Raw genomic sequence first — 7,182 nt, forward strand, 5'->3', positions numbered from 1 at the left:
CTGCATGATGAATTGTCTTCAAGTGACTCGGGCTTTTGATTAAAGAGCTCAAAGGCAATTAGACAGTTGTAAATAAAGGTTGAGGGGAAAAAACGCGACAAGGGCTTAGAAATCAAATTAGTTCACGATTTCCTTCATTATGAATCAATATGACTTGAGTGTAACAATGACGTGCTTTTTCATTACAGTGGTCAAATGCGTCCGACAGTTGTAAATAAAGAATGAAGAAAAAAGGCGAAAACGGTGACGAAATTGATGTTCTTAAGTAATATTCCAAATTGTTTACCCATTTGCTTTGATGTCCCATGCTAAAGACGTTCTCTTCGTGAGACGTGTGCTTTGTATTTGAAGGATCAAACGGCAAAGGCAGCAAAGGTGTTAAAAGACGAAAAGGCCTGACGAAATTGATTCATTCAACAAAATTATTAATAAGAAATAATAGATATCCGACTTTCCTCGATAGTCCAGTCAAAATACGGCAAAAAGAGGGTTAACCCACAACTAATTGCAACAGAAACGATTCCACTTGCATTTGACTTGGAAGAGCTATTGAAATAACATATCAAAAGTTCCCTAAAATTTGAGTGGTGGATCAGTGTCTAATTTGCATAAATTCAAAATGGCCGCCATACAACCTATTTATGCCTATATCTCGGGACATATAACCCGCAGAAAGTAAATTCTGGTGTCTAAACCTATGTTTTTTAGTTACTAAAGATATCAATTATGATATCTTTAGTAACTTTCAAGCATCCCTGTATATAGTTTTTGCATATATTTGCATATAATCACATGCACAATGGAGGCCATATGTCTGTGCAAGCCCGTATCTCCGTATATTTCATCTGTAATGGCCACTTGTTGTCTGTGGTCTTAATTCTACTGCTAAGAATCATTAATGTAGTACACTCGGGAATAAGTCGCTAAATCTGCTTAAATTTACATTTTATAAATCTATTCAAATTACTACCGTGTATACTCAAGTTTATATAGATATACACGTATATATACAACCTACTGTGTATATTCAAGTTTATACAGATATACACGTGTGTAACCTGCAGAACATACATGTCATGCCTGCAACCATAAGTTCAAGGACAAAAAGGTTGGCATAACACCATTCACAACATTAAGGAAATCTTATCCTTTCACCTACAATAGTTGCATAAATCTGCATTGACTAAAAGTACTGTACTATTCATATTTCATTTTCTTCAGATTAAGCCTCTGAACATGTTTATGTGGCAGGAATTGTTTAAAATACACATGTATCTTGTAACTGCGATGTAATCTAATTCCTTCATTTTAAATGGTTACCTGTGTCTATAATTATTACAATTCTTTATCTGTCATTTATTTTCTTTTACTAGTATTTATACTCTCATATAGCTTCCAAAGTGTACTTACAGTAAACAAAAATTGGTCTTAAACCATTCAGCAGAATTTTTAAAACATCTTTTTCATACCTGTTGATGATTGTTGCCTCCATGTTTAGACGATACTTGTGTCTTTTTTTGGCAAAACTTTTGGTAAACACATGTTTATCAATGAGCAACGGAAGGTAAGTCATATGACCGTGATTATTATTGTATAGAAGAGGATTTTGTCATATTTTCGCGCGGTTTCACCCAGTGACTTTCTGAAAAATGTAAAACATGATTCATATCCAGATAAAAAGAAAAAAATGCCTTAACATTTCTATTACTAGAACTCTGGATTCATCAGTCGATCAATACAAACAGCATCCTTCTCGTCGGCTTCAAGCGACATATGACACATATACATGAATTCTGATATGTCTTACTTTTACCATTTTTCATGTTATTGGATCTGCATCTTTATCAAAAGAAATGTTTCATATTGCCTTGAGGCTTTACAATGTTAAAAACTTTCAGCAACACACATTTTTTTCGGAAATGTGAGCAGCATGAAGGCTGAATTCAATATTTCTGGCGAAAAAGCAGTCTGAAGCCAGATATGAACAAACTACATATTATTCTCCGTCCCCAACACTTCCAAAAGGTCCCTTTCCTCCACTTCAGCAGCAGCAGCTTTTCTTCAACTTAAACAGTGGAAGGGAAATGACATACAGTCATTGGAATTGGGACGATTTGAGATTTGGGATGTTTGATTAAAGATATGTCAGTGTATATTCTGATTTCTACAGACAAAGCTGCAGCTATCAAGGAACTCCTGCTGAAGGAAGTTTGATGCAACTGCAAGACAGGCTGTTAGCAACTGGCAGTGTAGTTGCAGGTGGCCATTAGAAATCAGGCACTTGTAATATTGTATGTCTAAAATATGTGAAAAGTCAGATGATGCTGTTCTAATTGGTGACTAGGAATAAGGAGCATAAAGACGTCGACACAGTTTACAAATGTGAGACTTGCGACCCTTCTTTACGTCTGTATGAAATGAAGCCGAGATCCTGTTTGCTTTTAATCAATCAACTGAAAAATCGCATTACCCTAGTTCAGAATCTATAGTAAAAGTATGGAATACTTTGTGTGTAAGCGAGTTTACTCATTTCACACTTTTATCATTGATCTATATGTTCAGAGATCACATTACAAGCGCATTATCGCAAGCCAGAAAATGAACATGATGTACTGGAAATGGAAGAAAATTTTTCTTGAAATCAAGTAACTTTGAATAGCGAGAATTTACAATCATCTTAGCCAAAGGCTCAAGACAGCGAACTGATATTGCAAATAGCCATCATTTATCGTCTGGCGTCCGTCATGAGTCATGCATGCATTTTTCAAAAATCATTTTCAGATTCTCTTTAAAAATTCCATACAATGAAAGATTCTCAACAAACTTGGCGAGTAGCATCCCAAGGATGACAGACTATCAAGTTGTTCAAATAGACACGTGTCACACCATGTCCAAAAGGTCCCAGAACCCCGAAATTAAGGAATCTAATCATGAAAAAAATCTCAGAAAAAGAAAAAAAAAATATAGAACCAGGTGTGATAGAACTAGGTATATGGTACAAAGTTGAATATCTTGGCGACTGCAAAGTTTTAAGTTTGCTTTCGCATTTTCATCTTTTTTGTTTTGTTTTGTTTTTTTGTTCGTGTGGGCACCATGTCCCCCTTTTAGAGTCGCTGCTTTTATATAACCAGGACGACATTGAGCAAATGCATTGGTGAGTGTGTTAACATACTTTCAAGATTGTTCATGGCGGATCCAGGGTGAACACCATGGGGCTAGTGCCAAATAAGGACAGATTTTCACACTTTCATCATCTTCACAAATAATGCATTCCATTTGCTACCAATCTTGGCTGGTAGAGCATTGTTAAAATGGGTACCATCCACCCCCCTATACCCGCGCAGACCACAGGATGTCCAAAAGCACCTAAAATCTGATCTAGGCGCGGCCACCTTGGGGCTGGGACCAAAATATTGGGGGCCACTTTTGATTTCGTATCTTCTTTTTGAAAACACATGGTCAAATTTTCAACAAACTTAGGTAAATAGGTTTTATCACCAGTGTCATTAATATATGGACATCATGCTTCCCTGGGCCCTGGAAGTCCCCAAAGGCTTCCAGATACGTCCCTAGAGGTTCCCAAATTCTTCCAATTTCCTTTCTCCGAAGTAAAAGTCTGCAAGAATGCATGGAAGGTGAACTTGAAATACCTGGGTCTTTTATTCAGAAAGTGTGAATGACAAGGTACCCTAATATGACAAGAACAGGGGGAATCCAAGATGGCGCTGTGCGGTTAGGACGTGCCTGAGTGTTACGGAGGCATTAGGAGGAAATAAAATTGCAGCTCATTTCGCCTATTACAGTTTGAAAAGTCAAAATGACATCGAGAAAAAGGATCTTAGACCAAGGAGTCGTTACAATCTCCCATTATTTCAAGGAAAAGGAGGATTCTGACCCTAAGATGGATTTTAGCGACGCTACTACGGAGAAGGCTACGCAAGAACACAGTGACAGTGATAATGCACACGGCTTAACTGACTCTGCAGTGCACACGGTAGTGAAACCACTTCACCGAGATATGGAGGGAACCAGCCCGGGCGCGTCGGCGGAATCACCTCCACGCTCCTCGCTTGAGAAAAAACGACGAGTAGACGGGGAGAAGTCAACCACAGATTAACTACTCGCGGCCCTTATCCACAAGATAGACGAAATGAACTCCAATCTCACATCCAGGTTGGACACAGCTCTTGGTAAGATTGAAACAAATGAGAAAGAAATCAGTAACTTGAAAGAGGAGCAAGAGTCGTGCCGTTTTGATATCAAACAGTTACAGGACCAAGTAAACAAGCAAGAAAAGGAGAATATGAAATTGAGAGAGCGTCTTGTTGACCTCACTGCGAGAGAGATGAGGAATACGGCTGTGTTTTACGGGTTTCCTGAAGGTGCTGAAAACGCTGGGAAGTGTGAGCAATTGATCAAAGAATTTGCCAAGTCAAATATGCAAATGGAAGGTGAAGTGAGCATTGAAAGAGCTCATCGCACAGGCCGCATCAGGCCAAAACCCGGCCCTCCTCGCCCAGTTGTGATAGCTTTCAGTAGATACACAACCAGACAAACAGTGATCAGCAGTGCCCGCAGATATTTGAAGGAGAGGCCTTTTCAGCACAACGGAAAGGATCACCAGATATTTGTCGATGATATTCTGCCGGTAGAAGTGCGAGAAAGCAGGAGGAAATTGCTGCCACTGAAACGAAAGCTGAAAGAGGAGGACCCAAAGCGAAAGGTGTACTTCAAATATCAGGCGCGATTGTTTTACAGGGAGACTGAGAGCGGAAAAGAAGTGGAGTACAAGCAGCACACCACAAGATAGAACGGATATTGGCAGTTTGCTTTTGCACAGTAGACAATGGTCTAACAAAATACGACATACTTTGAAAAACTCTTGACACGACTGCCATAGCTCAGCAGTCAGCACCCTGTCATGCCAGCAGTATATTAACAGTTGATATCTCCGAAGACAAGATACACTATTCATGTGATTAAGTGGTAGGGAAAATCATTTGTTTTTGCCAACCTGAGGAAAAAATAACTGTGAAGATGCCCAGGGGCACTTGGATTCCTTGTGATCATGTTTTACTCGATTTCATGCAAATTGTATGTGTGTTTTTTTTCATTGCCAATGTTTTGTTGTCTGTTTTGTCTTGATCATGGTGGGTCATAAGAATTTTCAAGGTTACCTACTTGTGAAATATGTATATGGATCTGAAGTTAATGACCCATAATGTTAATGGGTTAGGGGACTTTAAAGCCAGGAAAAAATACTTTTGTTTTTTATCCAAATTAAAAAAGGATATTATTTTATTACAGGAAACCCATTCGACTGATAAGGATGAAAGTTTATGGAAGAACCAATTAAGAGCCGATATTGTATTCAGTCATGGAACCTCCTCTAGTAGGGGAGTGTGTATCATATTTCGGAAAACCCCACATATAAAATTGACAGAGACAGTGAAAGATTCTAACGGGAGATTTTTGCTGGTTAAAATGGAAGTATATGGAAAAAATTTATGATATGTAATGTATATGCACCAAATAATGAAAAAGACCACATGCATTTGTTTAAAGCTGTAGACTTGACTATACAAGAATATTATGATGCTGAACAGACAATATTGATAGGGGGAGAATTTAATTTTATTCAAAATTTGGCATTGGACCGAGAGGGCGGTAATATGAAGTCCACTTGGAAGCACTCTTGTGAAATAATAGAAAATATTAAAAACGTTTATGTAATAGATATCTGGAGAGACAAGAACCCGTTATTCAGACGATTTACTTGGAGACGCTCCAATCCTTGTGTTCAGTCAAGACTGGATTTCTGGTTAATCCATGAGTCTGTACAAAATATGGTGACAGATTGTGATATGGTCCCCTGTGTTTTGTCAGATCATGATTTTGTGAATTTACATCTGAGAATTAAAGAGTACACTGTGGGCCCATCTTATTGGAAGTTTAATAACAGTTTACTTAATGATGTCGAGTATTTTGAAAATTTAAAGAGACATTATGAGATGTGGGTAAATGAATGGGAAGATAAAAATGATAAAGGAAAATTATGGGATTGGTTAAAATTCAAAATACGAGAATTTACAATCACATTTTCTAAAAGGAAGAAAAATATAAAAGAAATTAGAAGAAAAGAATTAGAACAAGAATTGAAAATAATAAATGACATGGACCCGACAGAAATGAATGAGCAAAAATGGGAAAAGAAAGAGAAAATTGAACAGGAACTTAACTGCATGTACAATTATTTAGCAGAGGGGGCCATATTACGTTCAAGATGTACCTGGTACGAGAAAGGAGAGAAGAGTACAAAATATTTTTTATCATTGGAAAAGACACAAGCACAGAGTACAAACATAGATGTATTAGATACAGGTGAGGAACTTATTGAACATCCCCATCATATACGAAATTTTGTGATGAAATCTTTTGGTAAACAGTTTGAAAACAGGGATACAGTGTCTGACAAAGTGAGTTATGATTATATAAAAAGTTCCTGCTTAAAACACCTCACGGAAGATGAAAAGGCCTCTTGTGAAGTCCTCCTTGGGATGTCAAAAAATAAAACACCTGGTAATGATGGCTTATCGGTGGAATTTTATGAGACATTTTGGCCTTTGATTTCTAAAGAACTAATAGGATCATTTAACCATGCTTTTGAAAAAGGAAGTATGTCCGTGTCACAGAGGCAAGGAATAATTAAATTGATTCCTAAATCCAATAAAGATAAGAGATTATTGGGTAATTGGCGACCAATCACCTTAATAAATGTGGATGCAAAGATACTTTCTAAATGTCTAGCGAAACGTATGTCCAAAATCATTGGTAATTTGATAAATCCTCAGCAAACAGCATTTATTAAAGGCAGATATATAGGTGAAGGTATAAGACTGATTTCAGATTTAATGTTTTATGCAAATGCCAACAATGTATCTGGAATTGTGTTAGCATTAGATCTTACCAAAGCATTTGATTCACTCAGTCATAGGTATTTACTGCAGTGTTTAGAATGTCTTAATTTTGATCCGTCAATGACACAATGGGTGAGAACATTGCATGCAGGTATAAATAGCTGTGTATTGATAAATGGCTTTACCACTGGTTATTTTGAAATTGGAAGGGGTGTTCGCCAAGGCGACCCCCTTGCCCCTCTTTTATTCATATTAGGGCTCGAGA

The 7,182-nt window shown here is 37.5% G+C and overlaps 1 pseudogene; it reads left to right on the forward strand.

Annotated features, from left to right (window-relative positions):
- The first annotated feature begins 3,817 nt into the window (after positions 1-3,817).
- LOC140240596 (uncharacterized) lies at positions 3,818-4,810 on the forward strand (annotated as a pseudogene).
- The last annotated feature ends 2,372 nt before the right edge of the window (positions 4,811-7,182 follow it).

The sequence above is a fragment of the Diadema setosum genome, chromosome 2 (assembly GCF_964275005.1).
Source record: "Diadema setosum chromosome 2, eeDiaSeto1, whole genome shotgun sequence".
NCBI lineage: Eukaryota > Metazoa > Echinodermata > Echinoidea > Diadematoida > Diadematidae > Diadema > Diadema setosum.